Source organism: Artemia franciscana, chromosome 15, assembly GCF_032884065.1.
Source record: "Artemia franciscana chromosome 15, ASM3288406v1, whole genome shotgun sequence".
NCBI classification, from domain to species: domain Eukaryota; kingdom Metazoa; phylum Arthropoda; class Branchiopoda; order Anostraca; family Artemiidae; genus Artemia; species Artemia franciscana.
This window is the reverse complement of record NC_088877.1, coordinates 5,962,276-5,984,440: the sequence shown is the minus strand read 5'-3', so window position 1 is coordinate 5,984,440 and position 22,165 is coordinate 5,962,276. Positions and strand designations below refer to the sequence as shown.

The 22,165-nt window shown below is 34.6% G+C and overlaps 1 long non-coding RNA gene across 2 annotated transcripts in view; it reads right to left on the bottom strand.

The window, feature by feature from the left end:
- Positions 1–17,379, bottom strand: part of LOC136035978 (uncharacterized) — a 69,094-nt gene extending 51,715 nt beyond the window's left edge. For both annotated transcript variants that reach the window (XR_010619592.1, XR_010619593.1), the window contains exons 1-2: positions 17,312–17,379; positions 9,639–9,798 (exon numbers count right to left, since the gene is read on the bottom strand). This is a non-coding gene — a long non-coding RNA (uncharacterized LOC136035978). The remainder of the gene's footprint in view (positions 1–9,638; positions 9,799–17,311) is intronic.
- Between the last annotated feature and the right edge of the window lie 4,786 nt (positions 17,380–22,165).

The following is a 22,165-nucleotide window of genomic DNA, read 5'->3' as shown; positions in this document are numbered from 1 at the left end:
GCTAAATTTCTAAAATTAGCAAAATTAGATAATTTCGTCAGTTTGAATTTATTGACACATTAAAGGGAGAAAATAAGCATGGAAAATTATACCTGTTCAACATAATACAGTGCTAAGAATTGCATACTGGAATGTACACAAGAATTTTTATTGAAGCAGGGGTAAGGCTTGGAGGAACCAGTTTAATTGAACAAATTAAACTGGAAATTGATTTCCCTGGTAAAATTTTCTCTTGTAATAGCCTCACTTGTTTGATAACATGTTAAGGTAACAGCAGCTTAGCGCAGCGTAAGCGTGTTGGGCCCATAGTTTGGAGGTCGATGGATCTATATTTTTAATTTAGCTGCTAAACTTTTAAAATTAGCAAAATTAGATAATTTTATTAACTTAACCATGCTTAAAAATTGAGAATTAATTCTAGTTAACTGCAAAATAAATCATCATTTGCTTTATTTTAGGCTCAAAATCATGATGCCAAAATTACAAAACAAGCTCAACCGACTGAGCCATTGAGGCTTCGAAAGATTATTCATTTTGAGACAATATTAAAAAAGAGCACGCTTGCGTGGCAGAAGTCCCATAACATTTTCACAATAAATTATAAAATAAGGGTAGGGGGTGTTAGAATACATAGCTTAGTCAGCAGAGTTTTAAGAAAAAATCTGATTCTAAATGTCAAATTTAATTAAAATCTGATCTAATTTTTGTCCTCCCACTCCCCCCCAGATGGGCGAATCGAGGAAACAACTATTTCAAATTTAATCTGGTCTGGTCCCTGATACGCCTGCCAAATTTCATTGTCCTAGCTTATCTGGAAGGGCCTAAACTAGCAAGACCGGGACTGACAGACCGATAGAATTTGTGATCACTGTATGTCACTTGGTAAATACCAAGTGCCATACAAAGTAATTTTTCTCTGGGGATGCAATATTTGGTTGAAGGTTGGCTTCAGTATGACTTATTTTGGAAAAGGGTTATTTCCAGGCTTTTGGCAAGCCATGGGTGGAAGTAGTTACAGGCCCTACTAAACTAAAGGAAAATTCAACTTTCTTATGACTTGAAAACCCCTCCCCTCGCCCTATTTTAGATACGGCTTGTGATATCACAGCTCGATATGAGCCCTGATCCTAGTCATCATGGGTCTAGCTTTCATTTAGATCCGTTGCTCATTTAGAGGCATCTTTATTCAATTTTCATCGAAATTCATCCCTCCATTTGCAAGTTACAGTGAATTAAATGAAAAACTCGAATTTTTTTAACACTTAAAGCCCCATCGCCCTAATTAAGCTCAATTTTAATCCAAATAGTTCAATTTTAATCCAAATCTGACTGGCGGTTCTCCTGCTATACTCGATTGCACAGACGGGCGGACAGATCCCTAAAACCTATCCTGATGGATATTTTCCACTATCCAAATAGGTGATGATGCCTGGATGATGATATGCTATTGATTTCCTTTTTTCGAATTCAATGAGGCAACACGGCTACCTAAGACGTTGCAAAATCGGTCCGTCCGTCTGTCTGTCTGTTCTTCCGTCTGTGTAATCACATATAAGGGGAAAACCGCTGGTTGGATTTGGATGAAAATTTTGATGGCCAGATTTGGTGCCAAGAATCATAAGACACATCAAGTTCAAAGATGAAGACCCTAGCTCAAATAAAACAGGGGGAGAGTTGCTAATAACAGTTTTTCGTTTAATTCAGAGTAACTTGCGACTAAAGTGATCTGAATGAAAATTGAATCAAAGAGGCCTAAGACCATGACAAATCAAGTTTTGACATAAAGACCCTAGCTCAAATTTAACAAGGGGGAGTTAGTTTTAATTCCTGAAAAATTTAAGTTTTTTGTTTAATTTAGTATAACTGGCCAATGGAGTAACGGATCCGAATGAAAACTAGACCAAAGATGCCTAAGATCAGGGCTCATATCAATCTCTGGTATCACAACCCCATTATCAAATAGGGTGAGGGGGAGAGGGTTTCAAGTCTTAAGAAAGTTGAGTTTTCTTTTAATTTGGTAGGGCAAATTATGAATGGAGTCATTGAAATTATGAATGAACGGAGTGACAAATCTGAAGTCAGATTCGTCAAAATACCTGAATTTGGTTGGAACGAATTTGACAAAATACCTCTGCATTGGATCCAGCTAGAATTGTCTAGGCTTGTTTATTGCAGACAACATTTAGATGGGCAAAGATTCATAGCTTCTGTAGTTTTACCAATAATATGGTCCTGAAGATGATGAAATGGTAGAAATCTGGTTCAGTTGACGGGATGACAAAACTTAAACACTAATGTCAGAAATATAAGCCCAAATGGACTACAGTACGCAACATTTAGCACAAAACAAGGGATTTTAGCTCACTGTCGACCAGTGAACTGTGAAATAATTTCAATTTTCTTTGTTATATAACTTTTAAACAAAAATTAAACCAAATGTTAATCTTAGTATAATTTTTTTGTCAAAATACCAAATACCAAAAACGTATCCAGAAATAGGGCATGGAGCTATACCTGAGTTTACACTAAATCTAAAGGGTAACGTTTTCTTATACATTGCCAAAGCACACACACACACAAAAGCTATATCTGAGTTTGCTCTAAATCTAAAAGTGATGTTGTCCTGTACATTGCCAAAGCACACACACACAAAATTTTCTTGTCAAAGGTGAAGTATTTGAAAAACAAGTACATTAAAAGTATCTTAAATAATAAGTATTTCGTAATCTTATTTAAGTATCAAGTAATAAGTACACCGTAGAGATTTTACTTAAGTATAAGTACAAGTAATGAAAAATTTTACTTAAGTAGTACTTCAAGTAAAATTACTTCAAGTAAGTGACAGCACTGGTTGTAACCATATATGACGTAATAGGTGAATGCAATATCTATGCACGTTTATATATTGACAAGATAATTTTATTTTATTTTAGTTCTCAGTTCAGGATCGCTGAAGTTATTATGTAAATTACAAAAACTATTTATGGCGTCTAAGCAATAATTTGGTTTTTTAATTGAAACTAGAAAATTAGTCCCATAACATTTTCACAATAAATTATAAAATAAGGGGAGGGGGTGTTAGAATACATAGCTTAGTCAGCAGAGTTTTAAGAAAAAATCTGATTGGTGATATGAAACAGGAGTAAATCCTATAAATTTTAAATAAAAAAATTCATATTTAATTAGCATTAACCAAACTTCACTTTTCGAGTACTTATTGCATAACCGATAAGTACCTTGGTAGTAGTAGTAGTAGTCAGTGTTGATTCAATTTACGAGTCCACGGGTTGAAACAAATGTGAATTGGCAAAATGCATGGGAAATATGCAACTTGACTATACATTTGCACACTGGGAGGTGAAAGGAACTTACAATGGAAGTACAGTCAGAATGTGATAACTACAATTATTCTGCATATTCTAAGGTAATAATTGTTTTATTAACATATTTGCCCGATTATAGGCTTATCCTTTTTCATTCACTTAACACAACTACTTCCAGAATAGCAAGAAGCCCCTAAGATAGAAATTTACCCCTAAAGTCTGATTCTTACTCCAAAAATCTAGGGCCTAGGGTCTGTGGTAAAATTTTCTCTTGTAATAACATCAATTGTTTGAAAAATTCTTTCACTGACAGCAGCTTGGCGCAGCGGAAGCGCGCTGGGCCCATAACCCAGAGGTCGGTGGATCGAAAACACTAGCTGCTAATTTTTTAAAATTTGTAAAATTAGGTAATTTTGTCAGTTTGAATTTATTGATACAGAAAGGAAGAAAATAAACATGGAAACATGTGATTAGAATTATATACTGGAATGTTCACAAGAATTTATACTGAAGCGGGGGTAAGGCTTGATGGAAGCAATTTAAAAGAACCATTTAAATTGATTTCCTAGTTGAAGCCGTTGGTGAAATTTTCTATTGTAATAATTTGTTTGATAACAAGCATAACAGCAGCTTGGCGCAGCGGAAGCGCGCTGGGCCCATAACCCAACTTACCACTGGGTGGGTCAAAACCACTAGCTGCTAAATTTTTTAAATTAGCAAAATTAGATAATTTTGTCAGTTTGTGAAACACCTCGACAATAAGCATCAAAGCATATTCTTTTTTACCATGAGACAGATCACATAAGGTTTCTGTTGCATTGCAGCAAGTTTTCACTAGAGGAGAAGTTAATTTCCATGTTTATTTTCTCCCTTTCTGTATCAATAAATTCAAACTGACAAAATTAACTAATTTTACAAATTTTAAAAAATTAACAGCTAGTGGTTTCGATCCACCGACCTCTGGGTTATGGGCCCAGCGCGCTTCCATGTTCGTTTTAAGATTTAATGTCGCTCCTTACTTGCAGTTAAAAAAAAGTTGTCTTTTTTTATTTAATGTAACCACAGTAACCACCTATGATTCGAAGTAAATACGGAGATCATCCTAATTTCAAAATTTTTATAAATTCCTTAAGCTGCTGTGATTCCAGTGCTGACTAACATTTTCAGTTAGCCACTGATCTTTTTGATAATAAAAGTATTTTCTCCTACGAGTATTGACGTGAAACCTGGTCTTCTCAAATGTCAGTGAAATAAGAAGACTTGAAAATTAGTATATCATAGCCTTCCAGAGACTATTCGGTTAAGGCAAGAAAATATTTGACCACGAAAAATTGAATTAAACCTCGACTTAATCAAAGACCTCAGGAGTAATAGATGGTTTCATATCTTTGCAGAAGAAAACAAGAACAAATAAAGTTCAACAAACAACAGCTGTGTCGCTACTTCCTTTTTTCTTCGAGAAAACAAGAGGGAAGGCAAGCAACCGTGCTGAGCTCTTTCTTTTGCACTAAAAACTAAAATTTAAAAGAAAGGAATAATTTATAAATGTAATCATGTTTACTTTCATCACGAAATCACAGGCGTTTTTCGTAAATTACAAGGAAAAACAAAAAAAGAATGGAGCGTCCAAAATTACAGACGTTATATCATTAGCGAAGTGTAATTCCATCTTTGATAGATCTATTAAATAAAAAAACAAGTTTTTTAAATGAAAGTAAGGAGCGACATTAAAACTTAAAACGAACAGAAATTACTTCGTATATGAAAGGGGCTACTTCCTCCTCAACGCCTGGCTCTTTACGCTAAAGGTTGACTCTTTCTCTCAACTCTTCTTTTTAAAACAGTAAAAACTTTAGTATAAAGAGCAAGGCGTTGAGGAGGAGGCAGCCCCTTTTATATATGAAGTAATTTCTGTTCGTTTTAAGTTTTAATGTCGCTCCTTACTTTCATTTAAAAAAACTTGTTTTTTTATTTAATTTCTGAACGTTTTTGAATTAATGCATGTTTGATTTTGGCTCTCCGTACATAAATTATTAAAATGAAATTTGTACATTAATTCTTTTTTTTGGCCAAATGGCTTTCTCTTGGTTTTGATCACACGATTTTGAGAAATAAGGGGTGGGGAAGGAGGCCTTGTTGCCCTCCAATTTTTCAGTTACTTAAAAAGGCAACTAGAACTTTTAATTTTTAACGAACTTTTTTATTAGTAAAAAATATACATAACTTAAGAATTAACTTACGTAATAAACTTTTATATTCTTATATTTTTTGTTATATATATGAGGGGGTTTCTCCCCTCGTTAATACCTCGCTCTTCACACTAAATCTTAAGTTTTGTCCCATTTCTTTAAAAATGACTAGAAGAAACGTTTTTTTTTGTTTTTTGTTTTTTTTTTACAAATTTAAAACATAAATTTATTGTATCTTTCGGTTGGAACTCCTCCACACGAGAGCATAAATTTTTCCAAGTTTCAGGGGGCCCTTCTTAATCAAATTACCAGATAAATTTATTTCCTCATTAATACCCTCCCACCATCGAAAAAAAAACATGTGTACACGTCTGCATGGGCCTTTCAACAACCATTGGGATATATCACGTTCTTTCGATGTCCCATGTTTTCTATTTGATCAATTTATTGTGTAGATTTTAGAAAAATTACCTCCCTCCTTAAAATAAATTTATTCGCCCGTTGCTGGTATTATACACATATTTCAACAAAATACATTTCAGCATTAACCTCAAAAGAACTAAGAGATAAATTCAAAAATTAAACTAAACACAAACATTAGACATGGAACATTCATCATTTTCCTATTGTTAGTAGCTCAAACGAACGATATAATGAATATAAAAATGATACTTTTCTACGCAGGTTTAAAGCAATTACGAATACACTCAACACAATAAGGAACACAACAAGACATACTAAGGAACGAAGCAATGTGTCTACTCCCTTTATATACTTTACTGCCATCAAATTTAATCATAGCTTTGTTCAACTCGTTAATAATATCTTGGAGGAGTCAACTTTTTAAAACTGTTTTAGCTTAAATATTTTCTCTCATTCTAAGTTGGAATATTTTTTAGGAATTCCACAAGTAATGATAGCTGAAGTAATTTCTTAATGAATGGTCTAATGACTTAATGGAGGGCTGCCACAGGTTCAAGGGGTAAAAAATAGGGACTTCTTTTTAGTCACAAAAGCGACCTCTCAAGGGACCATTCCGGAAGCAAAATGGAACTCAAAACTCAGTTTTGAGAAAGCTTTTGAGAGAAAAACCACTGAAACAACACCAAATGACACCTGACTAAGAAAACAAAATGGGAATGATCATTTGCATACATCTCTTCATAATCAGAGGCCGAGTAATGATTAACACGTGACCACATGAGATTCATCACGTCATGGGAGGAGCTTTTTTCGTCTTTTTTTTCTGAACGTTTTGCTTTCGAATAGAAAAAATTGGATTCAAAAATATGATAAAAGAGACAAGGGTACAGTAACTAGAAAACAACCTATTTGTTTCCCTTTTTCTGCACTGCCTTCTGCTGGAGCAGGGATGTGATCAGCAACTGTTTCTTTGACTCTAACTGCTGCTGGGTGGTTTCAAAAGTAGCAGCTACCTTTTTGGTCATTACGCATCAACAGACTCATATCTATCATGGCCAGCGCTAGCTGTATCTTAGCCATGTCCTTCTTTTCAATACCTTTTTCCAACCGGTTATGAGTTTCTTGCAGCAACTTGTCTGCGGCCTATTTGTTGGAACCAAACACTTATTCTTTTTCTTGGAACGACTTTTCGAGAGTCTCTATTGTCTGTCTTTTCAAATAGGTTTCAACGAGCTGCAGCTCGTTCAGATGTTCTCTTGCCTCCAAATCCTCTCGCTCTTTCCCAGCTTTTTCTTTCAAGGCTTTTTCCTGCAGTAGGTGCAAATCATAGCTCTTTCTAGCGGATTTAGTATTTCATCAAGTCTTCTGTAATAGCAAAATTTTGCGCACGTCATCCAAATCTGCTCAACCCATCTATCACAAACAGTTTTGCATTCAAAGTTCGCTCATTCACCGAAGCTCTTTCTTCGCTGAGAACTCGTCCAGAAAAGTTAAAACTTTTGAAGGTTCATATAATGACTCGAAACAGACGATGTTAGTTCATCCCTAAGCTCTTCCGTCACCCCGGATTTTAAAACTCGTCCAGCCAATGTCAAGACCAGCTGGTTCAGCTCCGTATAGAGTTCATACAGCATGGACTCTTCCAGTTGAAGCTTTTCAGTCAAACGTATGAAGAGGTTCGAACTATCAACACCAAACTAATACTCCGTTTTCATGGTCGGTTGTTTGATCATCCAGATGAATTCTTTGTACACATTTGAATTCTCCAGACTGGAGCTCTCCTTTGGAATATAGACAGCGAAGTACTCAGACAGAGCTGGCATCTGTTACCTTGGCCTGAAGCGGTAGGTCTTGTTGTTAACCATCTGGTGGGTATATCTTTCAAAAGCCAAGACTTAGGAACGCCAGTTTTCTCCTGAATCTTCTCTTAGTCTACTTGTCTAGCTGGTCAGCCACTACAAAAGTACTACCCTTTGATGATCAGATTTGGAAAAAATTTCGTTAATTTCCTGCATACCCTTCCGAAAAACGTTGGGTATCAAATGTATCTTGCAGGTACCAATATCAAGAAGACCTTCGCTACCTGTTAATTCACCTTTTTCACTATTAATCAATCGGAGAAGTTTTTTGTTAGCATTCAGACCATCACAAAGTAATATTATTTTAGAAATACATAAACCACTTTCATCGATCGTTCTGGCTATTTCTGACTTCAACTGTGTATGTCCAATAAACGCAGTCTTCAAATATATTTCTACCACTCGTTTCATTTTATCGGACCATTATCTTTTCTACTTTCTGAGTTTGTGGTTTCGTTAAAACTCGACAATATAATAACTGTTGCTGACTTCATCAAGGGTCATCTTCCGGAAATGAGGTCCAAGAGCTTCCGTTAAAAAGTAAGCGAACTTAGTTCGCCAAAAGAAGATGTTCTTGACCACTGTATCTCTGAACATTTTTCCAACTACATATGCTATTCCGTCTGCGGATTTCCCAGAATAGCCAGACTCAATCATCTTCAGAGTCCATGTAATTTCCGCAACTGTTGTTTCATCCCACACTAGATAAGCACCAAAGTTCATGGGCACTTTGGTCAGTTTGCCGATCTCCATGGAAGATGCTCCCGAGAGATGAAGCTGATTCGGCATTATCTTTACGTCAACATTCTTCACATTCTCCTTATGTTCAGCAGTTCGGACGTGATGTAGTAAAGCGTAGGAGCCCTTATAGCAGACATGCGATGTATTGAGGATAGAACAGTAGAAAGAGAACAGATCTCTTAGAATGGTTCTACACGGTATCACGTCACATATTTCTCTTCCAACCAAGTCTCCTTGTATTTGCACTTTCCCATTCTTATTCAAACTGAAACTTTGAACCATAAACTTTAAAAAATGAAGACAGTAGAAAATATATAGGTCAATACCAGAAATGCATTCAAATAAAAAGGGGTACTAGGAAGTAGTCTAATGGTTCAAGAAATGTATGTAAGCTTAAAATCGTGCAAGAAACCTAATTAACACCGCCTCCTTCATATTTTGTGCTTGGACCCATTCTCTTTTTTTTCTCTGTGTGTAAAAGAGACACACAGAAAAGAGTTTTCTAAGTAATTAACAAAGCCAACTGAACCCTGCCGCCTCCTTGCCTATTGACTCCAGAGGCAAAGGGGGTCACTCCTTTTCATTACTAGTCTGTTGGCTCTATCCAGACATTAACGCTCTAAGTTATGCAACAACAAGTTTTTTCATTCTTAGACAAGCCAAAACAGGTCCCAAGAATTTCAATCAAAACAAAAATAATGAAAACCATATACTCACAGGTATTGGTAGCCTTCAGGATACAGAGCTTTAAATCAAAACAAGAAAAGGGACTTCAGGGACCTTTGTCAATTTAAGGGACCATTAAGGACCTTCGCTCGATTTTAGGGAATTTGTGGCCGCCCTGCTTAATGACAGTGAAATATAACAACAGAGTTGGAGAAACGTGAACTTAAGCAATAGTTAAACGCTTGAATTTGCATGATGTGAACAATTTTTTTTTCGGTTTTCTTAGTGCGGAATTTACGCAATAAGTAACCATTATTATTTAAAACATTAACTGAAACCACGTTACGCGTTGTTTCACCCACCAAAAAAAAAAACGAAAATATCCTGGCTATTTTATTAAAAATACGTAGAGTAATACTGATTGAATTCCCACTTACAACGCCTTCAATGGTAATTTCTTTTTTTAGGTCTTCATCATGCTTCAGCTTTTCAGGACTCTGGAGAACGTTTTGAATTTCCTTTACTGGGGCTTCTTTAACTTTCAATACATCTGAGGGGACATCACTACGTACAATAGCTGAAGTTGTCAAAGATCTCCTAAACAAAAAATCACATGTCTAAGAAATCAACTAATTCTGAAGAAACTTTTGGAACATGGAATCTTCTATTTTGCAATAGATGCTTCCATTCCTAATCGCATTATATAACTATATATATAAAAATAACTTGTCTGTGTGTGTGTGTGTGTCTGTTGAGTGACGTCATGTTTGTGTGTCGACTGACGTCATGTTTTCGACTGACGAAATTACAGACCGGGACATTGGGACACAAATGACGACCGGGACACTGGCAAATAGGGAATATAAATGACGACCGGGACACTCAAAGAGAAAGCGACCGGGACACAAGGAATGTTCGATTAGCAATCACCATCAACAAAGCACCGGGACACAAATGACGACCGGGACACAGGGAGTATAAATGACGACCAGGACATAAGTAAAAAAAAAACTAAAAAAACTAAAAAAAAAGGTAAAAACTACAAAAAAACTAAAAAAGAAAAAAACTAAAACCAATAAAAAATCACCCATCATACATTTTCGTTTCACAGCTTGTTCTCTTAATCTTATCTCATTTGATGGTCCAGTTAAAAAAAATGAAAAATAAAGGAGAAAAACAAAACTAAAAAATATAAAAATAAAAAAAAAACTAAAAAGAAAAAAGGAAAAAAACTAAAAAAAAGTATAAACCAAAAAAAAACTAAAAAGAAAAAAAGGGGAAAAATACAAAAATTTATTTCATCATATACCATTTCAAAAACGAATGTATATACAGACCGGGACACCGGGATACAAATGACGACCGGGACATAGGGAATATAAATGACGACTGGGACACAGGGACACAACTACAACGGGGACGCCGGGGGGCACAGGGGGATATATAAATGACCACGGGGACACAGGGAATGTTCCATTAGCAATCACCATCAACAAAGCTCAAGGGCAATCATTAGAATCATGAGGTATAACTAAAAAAACAAAAAAAAAGGTAAAAAACTAAAAACTAAAAAAAAGACCAATTCAAAAACGAATGTATATACAGACCGGGACACAAATGACGACAGATATTATATATCTGTTTGTTTTCGACTTGACATTTTGACCTTCCAATCGCCCTTTTCTGGCCTTTACCCTAGTTCATTTATCACTGAATAAATTCGAAGTACACCCTCTCTTAGTAAATTTTCTACATGTTTTCTTTCGAATAGCTGTAAAATATAAAATATGCTCTCTGAGCCCATCCCTAATTAGCTTTGAATTTCTATCCCACCCAAACTGCTAATGAAACATGTTAAGCTCCTCAGTGTCACAAACTTCTAATAAACTTCTTAAGGAGGGCATGCATATTTCAAGAATTCTGGCTTTTGAGACAAAGGATAGTCTAAATAATTTTTTAAAATTTGATCAAACTGGTAGATTAACTTTGAAATGGCCAAATGTTGACAACACTGTAACTGTGAACAACCAAGAAATCTTTGCTGGACCATTAAAGCTGAGAGAAAGTGGGCCATTCCGGATAGGGTTAATAAAGGCCACATGATTACACTCCATATGATTATCCAATTTTGTCCTTATACTTGAGGCATTTTTTCAGTTCTTTGCTTCTGCTATCTGAATAGCATTTTAAACATTTACACATTTAAAAAAATTGAAGAAAAATAAAAAAACAAATTAAAAAGAATAGGTATGTTGGATCCACCAGGATCTGCCCACTGGTATTTCAACATGTGTCAAATTGGGTTCTGACTTGTGTTGGAAACATATAACTTTTTTGTTTTGTCGACTTTGTAGGTGAAAATGTTCCAATTTAAGAAAATTGGCATTTTGTACCTATTTCTGATAAAACTTCAAACTTCTAATCAAACAGTTAGATTCATAGATATTTTTTCTACATACTGAAACTCTTTTCAAACCAAAAGTCTTTAAATTAAGCCTTCTGGAGTAGAGAAAGTTTTTTTTTTTTTTTTTTTTTTTTTTTTTTTTTTTTTTTTTTTTTTTTTTTTTTTTTTTTTTTTTTTTTTTTTTATACAAAAACTGTCAAATCATTGCTACCCTTACCCTATCTGGTTACTTGTTATTTTACTATTTTTATACTTATTATAAATAGTCAGCTACTGCAAAATTACACCTTAGTCCAAATTCCTAAAAAAAGAAATACTGAAACACAAATACCATTTAATCAGAATAACCAACTTTTTTAAAAGTGTTTGAAAACTTTAGCTTGAAGAGTGAGCAGGGTATTGCAGAGGCGATAGTCTCCCTTATATATGAAGTAATTTCTATTTTAAGTTTTAATGTTGGGCCTTACTTTCACTAAATTTTTTTTTTTTTATTTAATTCACATCATAAAGATGCATATTTTTCTAGAACAATGAATTTTGAGGCCCTGATAATGGGAATCCCATGCACTTCGATTTTTTCAGAAGGTTTCTTGCAGACGAAGAGCCTGTGTGTTGCTCATTCCTGTGTGTATGTTAATTTATAACTTTGTACTCACTCAGTTCTTCATTGTACAATTTTTAGCTTCTGCAATTAAAACAAAATACATACTAACCAAGTTAAAGCAGCCAGACTTCACTGCAAAAAAACCCCATCAAAATATGGTTTTGTTATGTTTTGGCACCCCTGTCCCCAGCCCTTGTTTTATCCTTTTAATACTTACATGCTTAATAGGGCTTGAAAAGATACATATATATATATATATATATATATATATATATATATATATCCTGGATCTGAATTTGCCTAAGAATTTAATATATAAGGGGAGCCCTGCAAAAAATTCCAATCAGACCCAACACCTAGTCAATCCAGCCCTGATTAGGGTGCTGTGATCAACCAAGTCAAATGCTTAAAAATAAGAACATAGCATGAGACCAAGCAGCAGTTCCTCAGATGATGAAAGAATCTAGCATCCAGCATCAAATCAGTAAAGCTATGATTACAAAGAAAAATTCATGTTTTCTTCATATGAAATATTATTACAAATAATTATAATCAAAATCTCTTGTTGTTAAGAAAGTACCCAAAAATTTGACAACCATATTTTTCTCAGAGGACACTTGAATTTCGCCACCAATTGTTTCTCATCAGTTTTACATGTTCAGTGAAGTTTCAGCAGAGGTATCTATATTTTGACAGGGTGTTGCTGTCTGTCAAAAATTTTGACAATGTTACTACAAGATATTCTAAAAAAATGAACCTCATAATAGAAATCAATATCAACATTTGACTTTGGCTGAAGGAACATTTTTAGTCATTCTGGTATTCTACTACATCAAACAAGAATTTTCAACACTATGAACACTGATTCATCAACATAATATTAGCTACCATTTTAACTTAATTTTATCAAGAAAAAGCCAATATAGCTACATTTTAGAGAAGATCAGATGTATCTTCATGCATTGGTGCTGATCCAAACATATTTTTTGTCATAAAATAACTGAGTAATGATAGTTTAAAAATTACATAGCTAAAAAGTTGTCAGGAGCTCGTTTTGTGTTGAAAACAGGCAACTGATTGAATTGAATAGTCTTTGCTTATCAGGGTGCCTTGGATATAGTGTCCATGTTTTGCACTGTCAAAATATAATGAAGGTTTTGAGAGAAGGTGTTCCAAGTCATGACTAAACACAGTGTTATCTTGTTTTGAAGGAAAATTTTTACAGTGGTTCCAAAATTGCATTGTCAAATCACTGGTGCCTTTAACCCATAGGTTAACTTATAAGGGATGTAATTTCAAATTTCTATGTTACTCCTCTGTTACTCTGCATACCTGAACAGTGTATGTTCAACTCCAAAATTATTAAATTGAAGAAAACTTTTGACTATGTATGATATCACTATTACATATTTATTAGATCTTTTTTATTATTGTGAATTTTGGCTTTCAAAGTTTGGCTTGGTGAAATTTCAGCACTAATTTGCTTCAAGGTTTGAACGCCAGTAACTTTTTATGGGGAAATTCTTAAAGATAGTAATAATGACACACACCTCAAACACTTTGTGGTAACAAACTGTAAGTAAGGAGCAATGCAGCTCAATAGCAACCAAAATATTAAAAAGCAGGGTCTTGATAACACTAGATACATCAAAAGAATCAAATTTTGATGCTGATTCAAAATATATACAATTCATAAAGACCTACACCAATAGAAAGAGAGATAGCCTTAATAATTTTTGACTTTATTTTCCCTGGCACACTCCTTATACATAACATTCAAGGGGTATTACCATTTGGGGTTCTGGATTTAGCCTTTTAGCATACCTTGAATCCAAAAATGAGCCCTCCAAATAGTTTTACTAAACCCTTGCATAGAAATGACATTACCAAAACACAACTAATGTCTTGATTCTGCAGTTCCTGCCTCTCAGCCAACACCTAGCTTGCCTCTCATTTGGTGCTTTACTTCAAAATTTCAAAAAAAGTTGTTACAGAACTGAATCCATAAAACATCATAATAGTTTCTCTTTTCTGTTTAGCTGTATTGGGTCCCTCACTTTCTTCCCCTTTTACATTTTTATTGACCTTTCTTATATCTTTATAAATTTGTAAATTTTGCTTTGTTTGTAACTTTATTTATTTTAGGAGATGTTACATGTACTCCTTGTATGTGTTATGTAAATATTTGTTCTAAATTATTTTATGTTTTGATGTCATTTTCTTTTTCTTCTTCTTAAATTATTAAAATAATAAATTTCTTCTTGGTAAATTATTAAAAAAATTAATTTTTGTTTAGTTTTTTTTTACTCCAAAATATGAATTCAGCCAATCTTGGCTCAGGGTTGTTGAGTTTTTGAAACAATATTCTGGCTTATCTTAAACCCCACCCTAAAATGCATGTAATTATATTTTTCACTTTGATGGATTATTGTTTAAGAGACAATTTATTTTGCCAAGAAAAAAACATAGGATATTGATTTGTCACACTTTTAGTAGATATAGGCTATATTTCTTTATAAAAACAGTTTTTCCTAGATTTATTGACAAGATATTTTTTTCAAAATAGCATTCAAACTTGGACATATAAAAGTTCAGATGTAATTTGTGTTACTCTGCCAATATTATTCCCACTTCAGGTTGTCAGGAAAAAATAAATTTCAGGGAAATCAGTACAGCATTATTTTCATAACTTTTCTACTGTTACATTATAATATGCAAAAAAAAATATAGAAATTTTCTGTTGAAAAAAATTATAAAGAGATTGATTTTAAAAAAAATCACAACTTACCAACACCTTAAGGTGTTAAGTATAATTATTATGCATATTATGAAGTAAGAATTATTCTTTTTGGACACTTTTCTATAGCCAAAATAAGAGAAAAATACATCATCTTAAGGGTCCATAAAAAGTTTAAAGTTGAATATCCAAGTAAAAGAACTATTATATTTGGAAATTGTATAAAAGAAGAATCAAGTGGGAAATTCACCTGATTCATAGCTCACTAAAAGAAATTCCTTCCAATTTACCAAAATACATTGTTAAAGCTTTATACAAGACCATCATGAGGGAGAGGGTGTGAATTTGTAAGCAAATTGATGGTAGAGGTCTAGATTAGGGGCTATTGAGAAGGACACATGTAAAGAAAACAATTCATACTTCATAATATGCAAAATTATTGTAACTACTACATTTTGCATCTAGCCATGCTAGGCTTATTACCTTAAAATTACCTTAAATCGCATTTGCCAGCGAGATAAGGTGGTAGATCCTCCTGTAGTTCTCGCTGGTGGTGAGTGATGTAATTATGTTGGCTTAGCTTCCCAGTCCAGCCTCCACTCGGCCCTCTCCCAGTCCCTGTCGACTCCAGCCTTGAAGGAGTGGGGTGTCTCAGCTTGGATGGTAGACTCGGATAGGCTATTCCAGAGGGGGACCACCCGAATGGAAAAGAAACCACGTCGTTCCCTTCTCCGACATCCAGGCAGGTGAAGCTTAAGACTGTGACCTCTTGAATTGTTAGCCAAAGAGGGGGTGAAGATCTGGTTCAGGTGACCGGATTTGAAAATTTTGCGTGCCATGATCACATCTCCTCTATATCTTCGATAGGTGAGGGTTGGAAGTCTCAAAGATCCTAGGCGATCCTGGTAAGGGACATTATTTAAGCCACGGACCAGTTTGGTTGCTCTCCTTTGGACACTTTCAAGGGCTCTTGTGTCCATTTTATTTTGGGGAAAGGCCAAAGTCAAGCCAAACTCAAGGTGGGGACGGACAAGGGATTTATAAAGTTTTATAACCACACATGACTTTCTGGTTACAAAAGAACGCTTAATGAGTCCGAGAGCTCGATTAGCTTTTGCAACCTGAGCCTGAGTGTGGCTGTGGAATTTTAAATCTTTGTCCACAATGACGCCTAAGTCTCTTTCCTCGGCAACTGCTTCCAACTGATCACACCCTATATGGTAGGGATGGTGGGGGTTATTGTGTCATATCTTCACTCCTCAATGAGCAAATACATAGGTAAAATGATTAAACTGCTTAGTATATTTGAAAAGAGCAAAGTAGCCTTGTTTGCTCACTATGTGAGTTATGGACTCTCTAAAATATAATTAAGGCTGTATAGGGGAGGGGGTTTTCTGCATTTGTAAGTGAAATAACTACCATATTTAGCAAAGGAAGAGCATAAAAATAGGCACTGAGTAAAACTGTTGTTTACTTGATTTATTTCTACATTTTTAGTAGGATCTTATGTACCTCTTTGGTAACAATTTTCTATGGTAAATATTGTACAGTTCATATAATTGACTTACCAATAAAGTGAACATACCATTTGATGCCTTTTTTTAATGTTCTCTGCAAATATAATAATCACTTCTATTGCAAATTAAAATTGAAGCCCTTTTTGAGCTCTTAAAACTGACCAAATTATGGGTATAAAAAAGATTTAAACTATTGGTCTCAAACTTTGAACGTATCACTTGATACCTTTTTTTTTTAGGTTCATTATGAATATAATAATTGCTTCTTTGGCAAATCCAAATTTAAGCAGCTTTTAAGCTCTTAAGTTCTTCTTCCTTGATGCCAAATTTTCAATTAAATTGGGCATTTTTGATTATTTTTGACATAAAAAATACAATGTTTTCTCAGCACCAAAATTAATCAGAAGTGCTTAAATTTGAATTTGCAATAGAAGCAATTATTATATCTGTAAAGAATATTGAATGGTAGGCTGTGTTTACTTTATTGGTTAGCCAATTGTATGAACTGCAAAATATTTACCATTTCCACTGGCAAATAAAAAGGAACTAGGTGTCACTAAGGGTTCAAAATAAAATTTGCAAAGGAAATAATCACTAGGTTTTTATTTTGAAAAAGTATAGAAAGACATATAAAACTGTTTTCATATTATTTCTAGCCAAGTAAGGAAAGAAATTACTTAAGCAAGAGGTTATGTTCCCCAGACTTGCACAGTTTATTTTGAAGTAGGCTAAATGAAAAGGAAGCCAGTTGGAGACAGAACAACAGACAGGTGCCAGCAGTTCTGGAAGACAAATAACCAGCATTCTTGAATATCACTTTGTAAATTGTGCTTCTGTCAGATGCTTACCCTAATTTAATCAAATGTGCTATTTCTTGAAATTATTTCAGAGCAAATCATTTTTCGATAATTTTCGGGTGTGTTCCAGGGACTTACTGTAGTAACCGAATGGTTACTATTTCCGTTCCTAGCGGGAAAATGGTTACTGCCCAACCCACTGGGAACGAGAATAGTTACTGCCGGCAGTAACCGCAGTAAGTGATTTTCTTACCGTGCTCAAAAGAATGGTTAGCGCAGTAAGTACATAATTCACCTTCTTCAATAAAAATCTCAGTCAACAAAAAATAAATATGGACAAGAATGAAGTAATGGAATATGAAGTTATTTGCTTGGAAGAAGGTGGGACAGTGATTTTGCAAAAGAAAGAGGGATCTGAGCCAGGTTAGTAAATCACCATATTTTGGGATCAACATTAAAGGACACCCTGAGTAGTAGGCTATCTATTAGCAAGTAGGTTAAACCAATGAAAAACTTATTATTTAATTTAAAGTTTTCAATGTTTTCTGGCATATCCAGGCAAAATTATTACCTTAAATTGCCATTTGGAATCATTCTAAGGATTGACTTCTTCCAGTTAACATTGAGGCTCCATTAAATTGCCACATGGTAGCATTTTAAGCATTAACTCTTTTTAGGCTCTGTAAACAGGCCTAGGTGAAGTATTACAGATAAGTTGAGGATTTATGGGCTGCCAAATCATTATTCTGAGACTGTCTTTAATCCTATTGAAGAAGTAGGCTAGGGTAGACTATTCAGAGTCTATTCCAAAGGATGGTAATTTTATCCAGTAAAATTCTAGTTGATTGACTTCTTGCTATCACTGAAAGGGGTTAGGTTAGGAAAAGGAAACTTTCAGGGATGGGTCTACAGGCTAAAGTTTGTCCTGGGAAGGTATTTCAAAGTACACATCTCTACTTATTCTTGCTCTAGAGGGCCCTGATCTTTGATGACCTTCAAAAATATATATAGCTGAAGTTACATGTTTCCCATTGATTCTGCCAATCTATCCCTCAACCTTTAACTCCCTGTTAATTGAAGCAACTGTAACAAAGCAAGAATGGGGGAAAAGGTAACAGGTGACAGAATACATTGGAACTACATAATTTTGGCTATATATTTGCACATTAGGCAGGTTGGAGGTAAATTATAGTATAGAGATGCATGCTTTTCCCTTTGGTATGTAGGCTAAGTAGAAGGTCACTTGTACCTGATGCTGTCCGTATTGTTTTTAGTTGGAGTGGAAACATCCAAAGAAAGTTTCCTTTGAAAAGGAAAGGTGAGAATGCCCAAAAGTGAGATTGAATTTGTCAAAGCTTGGAGGTTTGCCCCTTCAGTCTGTTTAAAGGAAAATGGATTCATAATTGAAGCTTTGTTCATTTCAATCTTAAGGGTGACATATATTTGTGACAATTCATTAAATGGTTGTAAAGAGGTACTTTTGTTTATTCATTTGTCTTCTTTGTTTTCTAACATTTTTTTAATCTTTAAATTGATATCCATTTCTTATAAATTTTTATTGATACTAGAGGTTCATTTGCAAGTTTTCATGTACTTTGTAATCCCTGGTCTCACAATTACATTTAAATTTACTGAAGCTAAGGAACATAGAGCTACTATCTATTTAAAGAAAATCAACAGATATAATTAGGTTTTATTGTATTAAGCCCTAGGGCCATGGCAATTAAAGACAAATTAAAGAAGATTAACTTTAAAATACTGGACATTAAATAAGCATGATAGTCACAAAGAAAAACAAATAACAAAATTATACTTCTGTGTTCAGTTGCCAACCTGAGCAACAGTCATAAATTTTTTAAATCTTGCAGAACATTCACCCCAATTACATTCACAAGCTATCTCTCATGACCCACACTCTTGTCCATACATCCACATTTCAGGGAAATAGAAGGACCATCATACTGGTATTCTTCATTTTTACTTATATTTAATGGGTTTGAAAGAAAGTTTCTATGGCTAAGTCAGTAGGCCAGTAAAGGACCTGGTGGTCCTTTAGCCAGGTAGTGCAATAGGAAGCTAGGGACCAGTCATCCTATGCTCTTGCATGCCCTTCCTTCTTACTGTCCCTAGATTTCCATCTGTACTCATTTAAAGTTAGGCCAATTCTAGCTGAGGTTAGTCATATCACCAACCCCTATCCAAAACAAAATAAACTGACAATGCCAGGAATTAAACCTGTACCCCTTGGACAAAGCATTCCAGTCCAGAGTGCCTACCACTTAGCAAGGAACACAAATTTGACCAGATAATAATTATTATTTTAAAAAAAGTAGAATATTGAAAAAAAAACTTGCTATAGTTGTCCCACTACTATCCTGTAAATGCTATAGGCCCATTTTATTTAGACAAACCAATTTAAGACAGGTATCAACAAAACTCCATCAGGGATTGTATATGCTTAAGATACAATCAAGCTATTTGAATGCTTAGTTATGTGATATTCTAGTCTTCAAATAATAAAAAAAGAGAAAAACTATATGATCTATTTATTTTTCACCAGCTCATTTGAGCAAAATCATTTGTGACAGCCAAATGCCCATGGTTGGCTTAGAACCTCTCTAAATGCTATGAAACAGAAGGAATAAAAAAATTATACTAATCAGCATTAAACTGTCCCTTAAATTTAAACACGTGCATTTAATTCGAAAATGACGCTACTGCTAGTCAGCTTACTGTGCCGTTCCCACTGGCTCTACCGCAGTTAGAAATGGGCAGTTACCGCGCTGTTACTGCAGTTACTGAAAAACCGTCAGCTGGAACACACCCTATGTGTGCGGTATCGGGCTCTTCAGTATCAGGCGCATTGGTAATACGCGTATCGTTATCGGGCGTGCAATATCGGGTATTTTTTTTTCATTCATGGTTATTTGCCTTCTATGGGCTTTTTTTTATTAAAATGGCAAAGATTCATTTAAGAAAAAGTTTTTCTGAGGGAAGTAAAGAGTGAAGTTGAAACTTAAAACGTAAAATAATTATTTCACTGCTTATCTAACACATATTTATAAAACTAGTGCAAATAAGCCAGCTGGTGATATTTTTCTATGTTTGTAGGATTACAGAAAACTAGCGCTTTACTGAAAACACAAAAACCAAGTGCAAAAACAAGATTATTGATTTAGAAGGCGAAAGCGAGTACGCATCCTCCAAACAACAAATTAAGGAATAACATTTTTCAAAGTTCTACTTGAGCTTTCATATCAGCACTTTCAGTATTCAATCAAAATTATTTTAAGAACTTGGGCATAAAAATAAATAATATTATTAATAAGTGCAAATTCATTAAACAGCAAACAAAAATAATGGACTGATTTAAAAAGTCACATTTTGATCTCACCTAGTATTGCTCAAATGAAGAACAAATAAACCATAATATGAATTCTGGGAATCCGGTTATTTCTCACTATGTAACAGAGAATGCCAAGTTACGATACAACTTTTACAGCGAGTCTCTAGTCTTAATACTATTGCAATTAATTGACTTCGAACTTTTCCTTCACTGAGCTCATTGCATAGAATCAATACCAAATCAAACAAAAAAATTCTTATATTGTTTTGTGTTTTCAGCAAAGCGCTAGTTTTCCATCATCCCACAAACATAGGAAAATATTTTGTTTTCAGAAAAACTTTATTTTTAAAAATTAATCATAAGAAGGAATGGAGGTTGTCAACCCTACTCCCATTAACTTTTGATCGTTTTGAGGTTGACTCGCTTATTTTTTATAATTTCTGTTCGTTTTGGGTTTCATTTATTTATTGATGGTAATCTGTAATAGTTCCATTCTTAAATGATTATTTGACTTTATTTCTGCTGTTTTGGTTAAATGAAGCTCTTTAATTTTCTTTGAAAAACTTGTTTTGCGAAAAGATTTTAAACAAATCTAAGCAAAAACCTGAATATAAGCTTGGTAGCACAAAAAAAATTCTGATTGGACCTTACCCTTAATTTACAACCTTTCTCCAAAATGTAACCTAGCCACTGGTTTTTTGTGGCTTCTGTATGGATGCTCTTCTCCAAACATGAAGTTACGGTTGGTGGCCGTTCACGCGATCTTAGCCGCAGTTGTAGTTGCAATTGAATATAAGCTTTTCCACACATATGAAGCATTGTCTCTAGACAAATCCCAAGTGAAAGGGATTTCAACATGAACACTAGTGAAGCTGCCTCGTCTGAGTACCATTAATTTTTCCCAATTTTAGTTTTTACCCATTGACTTACTTACTGACTTAAGTCTCCTGCCGGGCAGTGCTCGGTGTAGAGAGTGACGTCTGCCTCCTCCACCCACTTCGTTCCATGGCGAGTATTTGCTCTTCACCCTGTCTGATGTTTGCCATCGTCAAGAATTCGGACAGACTGTTGGACCAACGTTTCTTCGGTCGACCGCGAGGTCGCTTCCAACCAACTTTGATAGGGTCGAAGTCATAGATCATCTTTGCGGGTAGATGTGGTGGCATTCGAAGCAGATGCCCGAACCAAATATTATTAGCGGGTCCAAAATTATTGATGAGGGACTGGCACCCCCTTTCTTCATTTTGCATTCGCCCTCTAACTGAAAAGCAGGCATTGGCTGTGTAAGTTAGTTACAAAAGTTAATTTTGATGCTTCTTAACTCAATAATTAAGTCATGCCGCAACATTGCTGAGTAAAATCAATAATACTCGTTGAATCAGGATTTCAAATGTGTAAAACTAATATCTTTCGGTGCAATTTTTCAGGTACTATATGTATCCCCAACACATTTTCCAGGATCCAGCTTTTTCTGGCTGGTGGATCATGTTTTTGCTGCGGTGAGTTATTAGTAGAAATAGTAAATGGGATTTTTACTAAACACTTTACAACGAATACGG